At 40.8% G+C, this 15136-nt stretch overlaps 1 protein-coding gene across 1 annotated transcript in view; it reads right to left on the reverse strand.

Moving 5' to 3' along the window:
• The window catches only part of SLC9A9 (solute carrier family 9 member A9), a 510696-nt gene that overhangs the window by 65147 nt on the left and 430413 nt on the right, over positions 1 to 15136 (reverse strand). The gene's annotated exons all lie outside the window — the stretch shown is intronic.

Here is a 15136-nt window from a genome sequence, read left to right on the forward strand (position 1 = left end):
AAAAAAATCTTAAAAAAAAACCCCCCAGTTCCCTGTGATCTCCTTGTCAGAGCTTCCAACTCTCCACCTGGAAGTAATTTTATCATTCTTGAACCTGGAGGTAATTTGCTTCCGCGTGTTATGCATAGGGCTTATCCTGTTCTTTCTTTTTTCTTTTCTTTTTTTCGCTCCTTCCTTCCTTTCTTTTCTTTCTTTCTTTCTTTCTTTCTTTCTTTCTTTCTTTCTTTCTTTCTTCTTTCTTTCTTTCTTTCTTCACAAGTTAGTTTTAGCTACTGGAGGATATTTGGGTTGTTCTACCTGATTAGCTTGATCCATTCTGCCGACACCTTTTTTGTTATGAGCCCCAAGGACTGCTACAACAGTACGTGGGGTTTTCCCTCTCTGGTAAGCCTGCTCTTGCTTGCCTGCAAGTATGCATGTAACATGCTGTTTCATATTCTGCATCAAATTTGACCCTTTAAAGGACCACATTTGACCCTTTAAGGATCTTGTTAAAGAACCTTGAAAATATAACCTTATTGCCTGATGTAGGCTCTGAACTTTCCACTGAAGTTGACCTTCACATGTGGCATTTGTTCTTAAAGGGTCAGGAAGACAAACAGCTGACTTTCAAGAATCCAACCACTTAAGGACAGGGAGCGGTTTCTGAGGCCTCAGTGCAGCCGTAACCTAAACAACACATTGCTCCGTAATACTCCCAGAAATTCTGTGGTGTAATGAATGTTTCCTTTTATTTATTTATTTATTTATTTATTTATTTATTTATTTATTTATTTATATTTGCGAGAGAGAGAATGAGAGACAGAGAGCATGAGAGGGAGGAGGGTCAGAGAGAGAAGCAGACTCCCCGCCGACCAGGGAGCCCGATGCGGGACTCGATCCCGGGACTCCAGGATCATGACCTGAGCCGAAGGCAGTCGCTTAACCGACTGAGCCACCCAGGCGCCCCATGAATGTTTCCTATTTAGAGCAACCTTATAGATCTGGTAATTTATTGTCCCTTGAAGGTGTGGGGTGTGTGTGTTTGTGTGTGTGTGTTTGGGGCGAGAAGTGGCAGTAGGGGAGTTGATGAGTGAATAAAAAAAAGGTGAGAACCTGATTCCAGGGGCAGAACAGGGAACTCAGTAGAGCCTTGAGGAACAAAATAGCCAAGAGGAAAAATAAATAACTTGTAGAACCTGTAAAGGAAACTCCCCTCTGTGTTAGTGGCAGCCGATCTCTATTGACAGGAAATTTGAAATCATTAACAAAAACAGTTTTGATTTCCCATCAGGTTCTCGGGGGCGTGTGTTTGGAACGTACAGGTGCAGCTGGGCTCACCCTGTCCCGCCAGGCTCACACGGCAGGCATGCTGACATCGTGCCTCCAGCTCGCTCCGCTCTCTCAGTGGCCTCTCTGACCCGGCAGGCAGCTGCTCTCACCTCCTAGTTCTTGGGACGGACCAATGTGCTCGCCCCTTGCCTGCCCCTCCGGAGGAGCTCCATTCCCCTTCCATTCATCTCCCTGGGGAAGTGCCCTTCCCTCCTCCTCAGGGACAGTGGGGTCCTCACTGGCAGGGCCTCGGAGTCTGGGTCCAGGTCCCTGCGCGGGGCACCTGCCCGGCCTCAGGCGCTCACTTTTCCTCCAGCTTTCCTTCTGCACCTGCACTCCCTGCAGGCCCAGCTCTGTGTTTTTTTTGTTTTTGTTTTTTTTCCTCCAGCGTACAGGAGGGAGAGTAATTAAGAGGAAATCCTGAGAAAGAGCCTTCAAAATACTGGTAAAACACTGTAGGCGCAACTCGTGGGAAGCAGAATGTGGCCAGGCTTTGACTCCAGGGTGGAGGAGACGGATAGTGAAGTGAGAAGCGGTGTGTGCCATCTGATGGACTGACCAGAATCATCCACAAGAGCACTGATGAGTGGAGGACCACCCAACTGCATTTTAAAGCAACATGGACTTTTGGGACAGAGAATAAAAAGATAAAGCTTTACAAATGGGAAGTCAACCCGTTTGTAAATGGAATAAGCTCAGTCGTTTTATTTTAAATTCAGTGTCAAGTGGCAGGAAGGGGACTCCCTTAGCTTCACATCTCACATTCAACATGGGGACAGCTTGCTCATCAGAAGCTGAAAGGGACAGTCTTCAGGCAGCCTTTGGCCATTTCTGAGGAATGTGCCCAACAGTCAACTCATCAGATCCAACATGTGGAATAAATGGCACCTGGAAATATCTCTTTCTCATTAATCTCCGTTTACAGGTAGACAGCTAAGTGGTTTGGATATTGTTTTGAGAATGTCTCTTTAAGCAAAAATTTATTATTAATGGTAAATATTTTAGGGCATGGTTAACTGCATTTTCTTGGGTGTCAAGCACAAGCTTTTTCCTGAAAATCATAAGATATCATCCTTCTGTTCCTAGCAGGAGTGACACGTCCCATTGTCTTGTTTCCACAATGCTCAAGTGTGTTATAGCAAATGTCAATAGTGAATTAACCATCCCTTTGAATGTTTCAGATGTGACTTTTAATTAAGCGTATTAACCTGATGTATCATCATTTGAGCTGCAAGTAAAATAAGATTATAGGCATTTTCAACTTTTGGATGCCTGCAGAACATGAAAAGCATTTTATGAGGCTTGCATTAATGCATATTTCATTATAATGTAATTCTATATTAGATATTCCACTTATGCATAGAGCTAAAATAGTTTCTGCTCTGTAGCGATGCCGATTTAAATGAGTAAACCACACGGAATTGAGAAAGCTTAACTCTTTGTGCATCTCAGCATTACGCTTAGAGAAGAAATCTTTGAGGGCAGAATTTCACCTTTAGTAGAGAGAGTACAACACTTATGCTTCAGGTGGGAGAGGGTGAGAAAGAAGGGATGTCACATTTCTTTTGCACAACATTACCTGATTGGGGATAATTCTGAGCATACCCTGAGCATTTTCCCTTTATTCCACATATAGCGAGCTGATCAGTTTTGCTGCACTGAGCAGTCAGCAAGACTGAGTTGTGAGGGGCTGGTGTGCGGCTTAACCACCTGGAAAAGAGGAGCATGTGCAACATGAAAGCATAAAGCAACCCCGGGAACTAGATGCATGGCACTCTGCAGGGCTGCCATAAAGCATCCTGCACAAGATTACTAATAGACCTTTTACAATTTTTATAGCTTCCCGAGTTATTTTTGAGTCAGTGCTAGCATTCAATTATTTCCTGTTGAATAAGGAACAAAACAGGCCTGAAGACTGAAAGGAAAAGCTGCTGTGGGGAGCGATCTCCCCAGATGGAAGTTTTCTGGCGGATTGTGCTTTGTGACTCAGAATGAGCCCAGATCACTGTGCCATATGGGTGGTAGCAGAGCCTGTAGACACTGACTCAGTCACTCAGCTGACTCCTGAATTCCTACTATGCGTTAGTTACTAGCAGGGCATCGGGAAACAAAGATGAGTAAGCGATAGTATCTGCAGCCAAGGAGTTCATTCATTCATTCATTAACATTTACTGAGCATTAATGATGTGCCTCATATATCTGGGGACTTGAATATGTAAACATAGAGTAAATTACCATAAGGTATTATGACAGTGTCAGTTATAAAGATGGGGGAAAACTCCTTCATAAGCATAGAGATGGAGAGAGAGGCTAATTATATCTGGCATATTCATAGGAATTCTCCCAGAAAATGTGACATTCAGCCTGAGTCCTGAAGAAGGATTAGGGGATTCAATAAGGAGGGAAGAAGGACAAGGCCATTCCTAGCAAAGGAATAGTGTGAACGAAGTCGTGGAGTTGAGGATTCATGCTTGGGAGGAAAAATCAGAAATTGATTGTGACTATAGCTTGTGGCTTCACAGGCAGGAAATGCAGCTAGAGGAATAACCTGTGCAAGATTTTCTATGCCATGTTAGAGTTGTAGCTGTATTCCTATATTGGGAATGGCAAATTCCAGAGTTCTGCACTTTCTATACTCATGCAGATGTCCTCAATCTGCCATGAATGGCATTCTTTCCCGCTGAGTCCGGGCCAACCCATGGAATCCTTCTCTACACAAGGCTTTTTGGAAGCCACCCCCAACCTACTGGAATTGGTACATAAAAGAAGAAGTATATTCATCATCTTTGCTACAGCCAAAGGAAGCTAACTAAGGTTTCTAAATATAGGAATGACAAGGTCAGATTTGATTGTTGGGGTGACTATTTTAGTACACTAGAGAATGGATTGGAGTGGGGGGAATCTTGAATCAGGAAAACTAATAGCTGTTTAATAGCTTAAGCCATTGGTTCTCAACCCAGATGTATATTGAAATACTCATATACTTGTTAAAAATATCTTATACTTAGGTGCCACCCCAAACCAATGAACCCAAGTGATTCATGTGTACTCAAGGGTTGAGATCCCTTGTCTGGGTATTAGTTAGTGAGAACATTTATTAAACAAAAGAGGTTTTATTCTCCTAAAGTATGAGCTTGGGCAGGAGAGAGGATAATTTGGGGAAGATGGGAAGGGATTTGCCATTGTTCGGTCTTTACTCAAATAAGATTACTAATAACGACTATGCTTTCTTGGTGTCTTCTATCTGCCAGCTGACTCATATATGGATATACCATTTCATTTAATCCCCACATTAATCCTCTCAATAGGTGTTTATTATCTTCAAATTACAGCTGAGGTAACCAAGTCTCAGAGACCTTAAGTAACTTGCTTAAGATCGTAAGGCAATCTGATGCCAAAAGTTATATTCTTTTCACTCCTCTATGTTACTTTCAGGACTTTTATTTAAATCACATATAAAACACAGGAAGTATGTTAGAAGAAATAACAGCAGTTGGGGAGTGTGTTGTTACTTTTGGGTATGATCAAATTCATTTCAGAAACTAAAACCTGAGTACCTTTGCTGTGAAGTAGGCTGGGCTGGCCCTTTGGCCCAGGAAATGGGTGATTTTATACCTACTGTCGTCTTTTTGGGGAAGTCTGATGGGAACATGAGCATTTCTCTCTGGGTCAGGATATGGTCAGTCCCGCCCATCAGGAACTGTGCTTTCACTTTGTGTTCTGTTTGGTTCAAACTCTCCTTGTACACACATCATCATTGCCCTGATTAGGTACATTTTGTTTGGTTGTGATTCCTGTGAACAAACAGTACAAAGAAACCTCTAAAATGAAGAGACACATCCACTCATTCACACATTCCATGTCCTTTTGCAAATATCTATAGAATTTGGATTTGTTTCACCAATTGTTATTTGGCAACCAAATAATGCTCTATGGCTGGCTTGTTATCTGGATCATTTCAGAACTAGTAAGCAGGGAACCAGTTGGAGCAGCAGTATTCACGGTGAACACTAAGTTCTTACTTGGTCTGAAACTTCAATTCTAGAATCTCTACAAAATGAAGGCAGCTATGAGAGCTGGCACCCATGATGTGTGTTTAATGAAACACCCCATATCTCCTCTATAAGCCAGCAGGCTGCTTCCTGGCTTGGGGGATAAGCTATGAAGGTTGGGCTTAAAGAGGGGCAAGTTCTGAAGCCAGGTGAGCCCCGTGGCTTGTCCTGATAATAAAGATGCCAGCAGTGGAATGCAGAGGGCAGAATTCCCAATTCCAAGTCCAGTGCCTTCAAATTATCTGCTCATATTAATTCCTAGCAATGGAGCCAAGTAAGGGGTGTTTTATTTATTTGTTATGAGTTACTCTATTGGCAAAATCTTATACATTTTAATGAAAAAAACATTTGCTTTTTTATTACTGGAAGGAGACCCTAGGACCTTAACTTTCCAGCTGTGTTTGTGGATCACCAAGATTCCTTGGTGGGTGAGAGGGACCTCAGTGGATGTCATGGGGAGGAGAAGATGGAAGAGACAATTGGCCTTTAGGCTTTAGAATATTCATCCCATCTTCAGCCAGAGAAGTTTTGCTTTTATTAATTTGATCTGAAGAATAAAGGCTATAATTGGTGTGAAGAGCACTAGACATAAGGAATCTCTGGGTAAAACATTTGCATATGTCAATCAATTGGACTTCTTTCAGTTTTAATCATCTGGAAATCCAATTTTGATCCTGTACATGTCTGGAAAAAGTGGTCTGAACACAGCAGAAAAGAGTTGTCACAAAGCCCGTGAACTTGCCTCTCAGGAGAGGTCTGGATCTACCTGCAGGTCCCTACACTATGGCCAATGAACTTCAAATGGGTTTAAAGAGAAACTTTATGATTTCACAATCCTGGTTACTAGATTTCAACAGCATATACCAACAAAGAGCTGTTGGAAGTTGACGTGCTGAAAAGTAATAGATGCCACAGCCAAGGAACTGTAAGATTTAGTCACCTACTGCACTGGAGGGATTATCGCATAGTGAGGTGAAATATGGACTCTGGACGCTAACAGATTTGGGTTCATGACCTAATTTGGCCCCTTACTTGTTTTGTGACTTTGAGCCTCAGTGTTATCTTCTGTAAAATGGGCACAGTAGTCAAGTCCTACTTGAATCTGACAGGGCAGCTTTTTCACAGAACTTCTGGACTTTCCCAGAGCTTTCCTGTCATCTCACTATAGTAAAATCCCCTGGGATACTGGTGAAACATATAGATCTCTTACTCCCAGGCTGTCTGAATCAGAATCCTCAGGGGAGAGGCCAGTGATCTGAACATATAACCAAAATGCCCCAGTGGATTCTGAGCTGCCTCCACTTTAGAGCGAGCTTGACAAACCCTGATAAATGTTCTTGGGGAACTAAAGAATGGGAAAGAGAATTCCCAGTCTGTGGTGACCCTGGCCCCATGTCCCTTTCTTCCTAAACCTGTGTCCTCTCTGTTGGCAGAGGAGGATCTTCCTTGGTACTTTGAAAGTTAGAACTCATTACGGCTTCATGTCAGGGCTAGAGTAGAACCGGTCAAGTCCCCATGAAGTTGCGTCACATGCTTTTTGCTTTTCTATCCTTAAGGAAATGGGTAAAAGAACTGAGGAAGGATCCTAGAATGCCAATTAAGTGACTTTTGTATATAAGAAATGGATATGGATGTCCCTTTAAAGAAACAGTCCTATTAAAAGGTATACTCATGTATATTTGAAGAGGTATGAATGTATCCTTCTTGTACCAGGCTGAAAACTGGCTACGTTATCTTAGTGGTCTTGGAGAGCTTCAAGAAAGAAAAGAGCTCTCATTTCGATTGCAATGTCAAAGTGTTGTGGCTGTCAATGCAGTCGTGCCTAAATACATTTTAAGAGGTTTTAAAACTGAATCCTGTTTTCTGTAATATTTCAGTTTGCACAAGGAGTGTGGCAAAGAGAAGGCCATTGTAAACATTTTTGGCCCCAATTTGGTCTTTGTGTTTTTCTGTGTCAGACTGAAAATCCTGACAGGCAGACAGGGCAATGTTATATTTAACAAACACTTTTGTGAAACCCACAGAGAGAGGGAAAAAGGAAGCAAGCAGGAGCCAGTCAACTCTGTTTAATCATTTCTTTTTGGTTTAACTCATTCCCAGCCCAAATTGTGTGTATAAATCTTGGGACATGCATACATATATTTTTAAATAGGTCTTTAAAAATAATGACACACTTGGGGTGCCTGGGTGGCTCAGTCGTTAAGCGTCTGCCTTTGGCTCAGGTCATGATCCCGGGGTCCTGGGATCGAGCCCCGCATTGGGCTCCCTGCTCAGGTGGAAAGCCTGCTTCTTCCTCTCCCACTCCCCCTGCTTGCGTTCCCTGTCTCGCTGTGTCTCTCTCTGTCAAATAAATACATAAAATCGTAAAAAAAAAAAAAAAAAGGAAAAAAAGACACACCAGACTATACCCCAAACCAGACGAATGCCTTATAGGAGCTTGCTTCCACTCACAGAAACCACTGGGCAGAAGACAAGAATTAGAATGGCCCAGGGCAAAGCAATCACTTTTATGTTAAACAAACAAACAAACTTGAAACAGTCTGGGGATTATATGTTTAAGCTTTCAAGTTATTAAAATTATCATGAATGTGGGTATGGTGCTTGGCACTTTACCATTATAACAACAGCTTCTTCCGATTTTGAATATTAGGAAACATTTGAAAAAGTTAAGTGACTTGCCCAATCACTCAGTTATTAAGTGAAAGAGACAGGGGTCTGAACCCATTGTTCTGAATCCAAAGACTTTTTAAGTTCCACGGTGTTATACCACTTTTAACTTACAACATAACATAATGCTATGGGATCTGAAAATTTTCTCACTTCTCCTCTCAATTTTTGGCTGGAATTATAGCCAAGGAGTGGTTGAGAATGCTGGAAACCTTCAGACTCCATAATTTAAATCTTATTGATTCCTCCTACACAAGACTCTGTGTTATCCGACAGCCCGAGGGATAGAATTTTGGCTTCCCCATGCCACTATCTGCCACCAATGGTTTCACTCTTAATCATCATCAATAATTATTTGTGAGTCCCTTGGAAGCCCACCTTGCTCTATCTCGCAATCTTCTCATTAGTGTCCCTCCTGGTGTGGAGGTTCATCATGTAGCTCCTTGGACAGGTGCCCTCAGCCTCCTTCACTGTTAGTATGTATTGGCTGCCATCTCTTTCTTCTGTAATTAATTAATTACAATTTGTGCAGCTGCATATGAGCAGGGTGGTTGGAGGGAAGAAACGCAGTTTCCAGCTCTCTTGCTCACCTATTTGGCTCAAGCCCTGCATAAGGATCTTCGGTTTGAGTCCCTGGTGGCAATTCTTGCTCAAAGCACAGCATTCTTCTTTCCCCCTGCCTCTCTTTATGTCCACTCCCTCCTACACCGACATACTACTCTGTTTCTAAGATTTATTTATTTATTTATTATTTGAGAGAGAGAGAATGAGAGACAGAGAGCACGAGAGGGAAGAGGGTCAGAGGGAGAAGCAGACCCCCGCTGAGCAGGGAGCCCGATGTGAGACTCGATCCCGGGACTCCAGGATCATGACCTGAGCCGAAGGCAGTCGCTTAACCGACTGAGCCACCCAGGCGCCCTACTACTCTGTTTCTAACATGGGTAAATTACTCTTCAGATCCTTTTTACTGGTGCTCTTAAGGCTTTTCCATCACATGATATTGCCACATTGTTGAAAACCGTTGTTGTGCCTGGTGAACAATAGTTATTACTAAAAGTGCAGATTGTTGAGGTGTACTCTGGAGTTCTCAACAATCACATCTACTCTGATGATTTCCTTTCCTGTTCCAAAGCTGATCTTGGCTGTATTCATTAGGTTCACGTTAACAACTGTTGCTCAATTCATTGTTTTCTTACAATTATTAATACGACTCTGCGAGTGGCAACTGCTTCTGGAAAAGGATGATGCTGCCTGAATTAGAGGCTGTGCCACATACAATTACAGCTCCTAAAAAGGTGTTAACTGACATGGAAAAAGAAAAGCAACCGTGTCAAAGACTAATGCACAGGAGAAATCTCAAAAGCATTAAGAACCCAACATGAAAACTTTTGCATCATGACATTGTAAACAAAATAATAAGTCACCTGGAATCATGGTTGATTAAATTCATGTTAGAAGCCCTCAGTACTATTATATCATGCTTAGTCTCCTGGGCACCCTTGTGCATTGTCAGACAACAAACTATAATTTCATGCTTGACTGGCCTAATACAGTCTTAGGTTCCAGATTCTGTGCACAACCATGCCAAGCCACAAAAATTAAGTGAAAAGCAAATAAATAAATAGAAGAGTGGGCAGAGGTCAAAAGACAATGCCCAACACCAGCCTGAAACAGAGCAAGCCTCTGAGTGGAATACATCAGTGTTTTTACTATCATTCAACTGAAGGACTTTCCCTATTACCTGATGAGTCAACATTTACTAGACATATACTAGAAGACCTGCTACGTGTCAGGCACAGTGGTAAGCCTTGAGGCTATCATGGTCAGGAAACAGATACTGATGAGTGGCAGGAATTTTTCAATGGAAAACCAGATGAGTCCCCATCTCAACCATTCTATAGCTGGTGGAGTCTTTACAGAGACTCTCTCAAAAGGGTTTTGGTTCATGTCTTTGGCAGCTTTCCCAGTGCTCTTTATTTGCACCTTCTTCAAGATATCTGCTGGAAAGGGGGCATCAATCCTCCCTCAGATGCAATTTATAATAATTATTTGCCCTTACTCTATTCATCAGTCTATATTTCAGAATATTCTCAGAAAAGGTCTTCTGCTTAGACCTTCACTCACTAAAGATTCTCATAATGTCCAAAACCTGTTAGCAGGCACCCTTTCATTTGTTCTTTCTAAGATGACAGTATGAATGGGTCAGTATGAGGAATGTAATAAAGGGTGGGAAATGTATTGTAATTTGTCAATCATCAGCACAGAAGTTTTTATTAATTTCTATGTGTTTTGTACAGTTAAGTTCATCTGAACTTTATCATTCTTGCTGGTAGCAGAATCATAATTAAAGCTGAAAAGGGTACTTAATTCTAGGAAAATTCTTTAAGAAAGCTTTTACAAAATTCCTAAGACTAACCCTCCTACCATCCTCCTTTAGGCTGAAAAGTCTGTCCAAATGGCTTTTGGTACTTACATTGAATATAATCAGTTCTTTTCTCTGAGTTTCTTTCAGGGTAGCATTAATTTGGTATGATTGGGAGGTGATTTTCTTTAATTAGGATTTTTTTTCACTGTTCTTTTGTGCTTCTGTTGTGCAGGCCTTTTGGAGCAGAGGGCTCACAGGTGGCTAGTTCCCATGAACTTTTGGTTATGTGAGAACATATACCTGAGGTGGAACCAGGTAGAGAGCTCCAATGCTTAACATTAAAGACTTTAAAGAGTGGACTGGTGGATCCAGAATAGGATTTGAACGCAATCATCAATTCATAACTGGACTGAGTTGCAAAGGAGGGCAAGAGAGTCATTCGAGGTCGGTCATAGCTGTACAATACCAAGTTAGAGTGTGATATATGATCCTGTAATAACCATTATTGGGTATCTGTGAATTAATGGTATGATGAGCAGAAGAAATGGTGCAAAATGATTGGGAAGAGATGTGGAGAGGAATAACATCTTCAGACACCAAATTGAAAATTAAACTTCCTGAGGAATTTTGGAACACTAGTCAAATAAATGGAAAATATATTTTTTACTAAAACTAAGAGCAAATGCAGAAAAGTGGGCTATATGGAGGCTAGAGACCGAAATCTTTCACAATGATATATCATAATACTTCATATTACAGTAAGACCATAAATTCATCATGTTTTCTTTATCGTGCTTACTCACATAGACAGGAGTGGATCCAGATTTTGTAGAACCTGAAGGATACCCAATTTGGGGGACCCTTCTTCATATAAAGAATATAAGCTTTTGAATATAAAATAAGGACAGGTCTCTTACAAAGGGGTTCCTTCAAGCGGAGGGCCCTGAGAGTTGAGTGATACTGATTCTTAGTGAATCTACTCTGGATGTTTAGAGCTGTGTTTTGGGAACCGGTTTCATGGGCGGGGCCCAGCTTTCCTGTCATCTCAGAAGGGGGAGGGCAAAGGTAAATGTGGAAACTATATTTCTAAGGTCCACACTTAGCACATTTGAGTGCTATGCTGACCATCTTTTTTTTTTTTTTAAAGATTTTATTTATTTATTTATTTTAGAGAGAGAATGAGAGAGAGAGCACATGAGAGGGGGGAGGGTCAGAGGGAGAAGCAGACTCCCTGCTGAGCAGGGAGCCCGATGCGGGACTCGATCCTGGGACTCCAGGATCATGACCTGAGCCGAAGGTAGTCGCTTAACCAACTGAGCCACCCAGGCGCCCCTGTGCTGACCATCTTAAAAGCTGCTGTTGATTCCTTTGGAAGGGACCTCTCAATGAAACAAACACCAGGATTTCTGCCTCCTTATGACCAGCAGGCTCTGATCCAGTACTTACTGGATTTTTTTCCCCTGAGGTCATTTATGAAGCTTATTGCTGATGTATTCCTGTTTATCCATTGAGCTATCTTAGGTTTAAAATACCCCCACCCAATGCCACCATCTATGTAGCAACCAGAACAGTATCTACGAATAAAATAACTTTCAAGGCCAAATAAATGCTAAGACCTAGATTTGTCAAGATTAACTTGAACAAGTTGTTAAAATCCAGCAATGCGTGTAGACACCATAACATATGATCGTATTTCAAAAGATGAAGCGAACTGAAAATTAGCTTCATTTTCTCTCTACTGGGTGATCTACTGAATCACTCAGGTTATGGTGTATCTAGTGCATGTTCAAATACATCTGCATTCACACATATGTCTGCACGCGCGCGGGCGCACACACACACACGTGTGTTTCTTCTTGAAAAGATTATTCCTTCTTTCTATTTTCTCTCTCTTTGGACAAATTGTCAAAACAATCCTCACATGCTAGATAATATAATCCTCAAATGCTAGGAATATAAAAATGACTGTAATAATACAAGTCGTACTATTGCCATCCATGGCACTGGACCTTCTACTAGTTCTCAAATCTGCAACTATCCTTTTTTCTAGTCTTCATTCCTTTATTCACTGAAATGACTGCTATGGGCAGTTTAGATACCCAGAAGAGGAGATTATGGATTTGACCTTAATAGATGGTTCAACTGTGCAGAGTATCCTATAGACTTACTACCAAAAGAGGTTATGGATTTTGTTTCCCCTTGGTTCTTTTCCTCTTTATTATGAAGGAGACTAATTGTGTGATCCTGTGCACATGAGCACATGTGTGACAGGAAATATTAAATTCTCTTTGATTTTTCCTTTTGTGGTGATAGGAACAGCAGGGTATTCTTTTAAAATTCCCCTTTTTTTTTTCTAGGCAAAGTGTGGGAATAGAGGGCAAGAGTGAGTCAATTCTCAGAATGAGACGTTCCACCCAGATGTAAAGAGGAAAAAGTAATTTTCAAAAGCTAGGAGAGAACTGCCAGAAGTGGTAGTTGATCAAATCAATGACATGGCTTCATAATGTGGTCTCAGATTCAGCAAGACAATGCAGGAGACCCTACTGTGTCCCCCAGAACTTAAAGGGTCTGCTGGAACTTGGAGGGCTGTGAAGGTGGCATGTCTACCACTGATTCATCAGAGGGTGTCAAAGATGGTTCATGGTTATATAGAAAAGGAAGCCCTTTTGTCTGTATCACCTAGGCTATTTGCTCAACACTGCTGCCTTGGAAGCATGGTTCTGTGTCCCATGAGTTCCCATTTACGGAGTTGATCTGTAATCTGAGCTCTGAACAGGGTCCTGAGCCAAATAGCTGAGCAATATTATATCTAAACTATCAGCCAGGTGTAGTGATCAATGATCTGAACAGCTTGCAAGTTATGGCTAAAAGAATGGCTTACCCACCAAACCCACATAACTCCCAGAATAATTAGGATTCTAGCTTTTGGGCTGAAAATTATTTAAATGAAAGACTATTTACAAAGGGAACAGCAGGGAGAAGAATCATGTAAATTAGATTCATTAAATGGACAGATTCACTCACAGTTCATTTTGGGATAATTTATGCCAGTTTTCTCTGATGTCATCTGTTGTTCAGGTTAATAATTAGTCATACTCATTATTAACTGATGGAGGTTGCTTTGTATTTTGGCAGAAGGAGGCATATTATCTGGGAAAGCTCCTGTGAATACTGAGCTTTTAGTATAGGTACAGGGTTTATTTGCAAAAATGTAACTCTTATTTCCCCCAATAATTCAATATCCTGATGCATTCTGTATCCTTAGGAGGCTTTGCAGAAGAATCTCTCTCTTTACTGTATATAATCTAGAATAGGATAGTAGTGCTTTCTGCTTAGAATAATTTAAAAATATATTAAGAGACATCTCTTTTACAGGCCAAGTTACAGATCTCTTGAGAAATCCAATATGATGATGATGTCCATTTATAAGATTTTATGATAGAAAATTAACTTTAAAACTGTTTTATAGCTCTACCAAATGTAAGAAATACATGTATCTAAGAAGGTAAGTTACTAATCCATTTAGACCTTTTGAAACTCTTGGTGAAGCTTGCAGTCCTTTATGTGCCTCAGTTCTTTGAATTTAGTGACTCTGACCTTGAGAAAGTAACAAGAATGATGCCCGCTATTAATATTCCTCTTTTAAAAAATAAAAATATTTCCTGACATGTAATTGTTTTTTTCAAAAAATACTTGACTCTGTGCAGTATTTTACACTTAGATCATTTCCCATTTATAATTCTTTCTTGTTTCAGTGTGTTGGAGGAAAAAAAGGTGTTATATAGTCTTTAAAAAAAAAAATTCAACCAAACAATAACAATCAGAACATTCTAAAGGATTTATCTTGAATGTAAATCCTTAAGGTAGTAAAACTAGTGAAGGATGATTTACATAACAGCGGGATGAAAGAGAGTATTCAGGAAAACACTTGAGTTTTTTATTTGCATAACAGAATAGGGGGGACACTTGGACAGGGATTAGGTTTGGAGGGGGATTCTGGAGTTTGGTTTGGGATACATTGACAGTGATGACTCTTTAAGGCATACAAATGGAGATATCAAGCAAGTTGCATCTATGCGTCTGGAGTTTGGCAGTTATAAATCTGGGACTCATCTCTGTTTCCATGTTATTTTAATTTAAGAGTATAGATTGCATTACTTAGGGATAGAGAAGAGAAGATGACCTTGGATAGAATCTTGATTAACTCCAGTGTTTAATGGACAAAGGAAGATGAGTCTAAAAATGACTGGCCAGAGAAGTAGGGAAAACTCAAAGAGAGTGTTGAGTCAGGGAAGACGAGGCAAAGAAAGACTATTACATCAAGAAGGGAGCAATCAACAATATCACATGCTGCTAAAAAGACATGTCAAAAGAAAACTAAAAAAGATCCATCAAATTTAGGAATATGGTGGTCGTGGTTGACCTAACAAGCAGCTTTAGTAAAGTGGTTGAGGTAGAAGCCAGATCTAAGTGGTCTGAGGCATGAGTAGAAGGAAAGAAATGTAGACAGCGAGTATAGTCAACCTTTCTGAGAAGTTTGACTGTGAAAGGGAAAGTGATGGAAGATAATTGTTAAGACTTAAGCATGCTTAACGTCCACAATAGCCAAACTGTGGAAAGAGCCAAGATGTCCATCAACAGATGAATGAATAAAGAAGATGTGATATATATATACAATGTAATATTATGCAGCCATCAAAAAGAATGAAATCTTGCCATTTGCAATGACGTGGATGGAACT

This window comes from Leptonychotes weddellii, chromosome 1 (genome assembly GCF_054177405.1).
Source record: "Leptonychotes weddellii isolate Sample4059 chromosome 1, ASM5417740v2, whole genome shotgun sequence".
In the NCBI taxonomy this organism is placed as follows: Eukaryota; Metazoa; Chordata; class Mammalia; order Carnivora; family Phocidae; genus Leptonychotes; species Leptonychotes weddellii.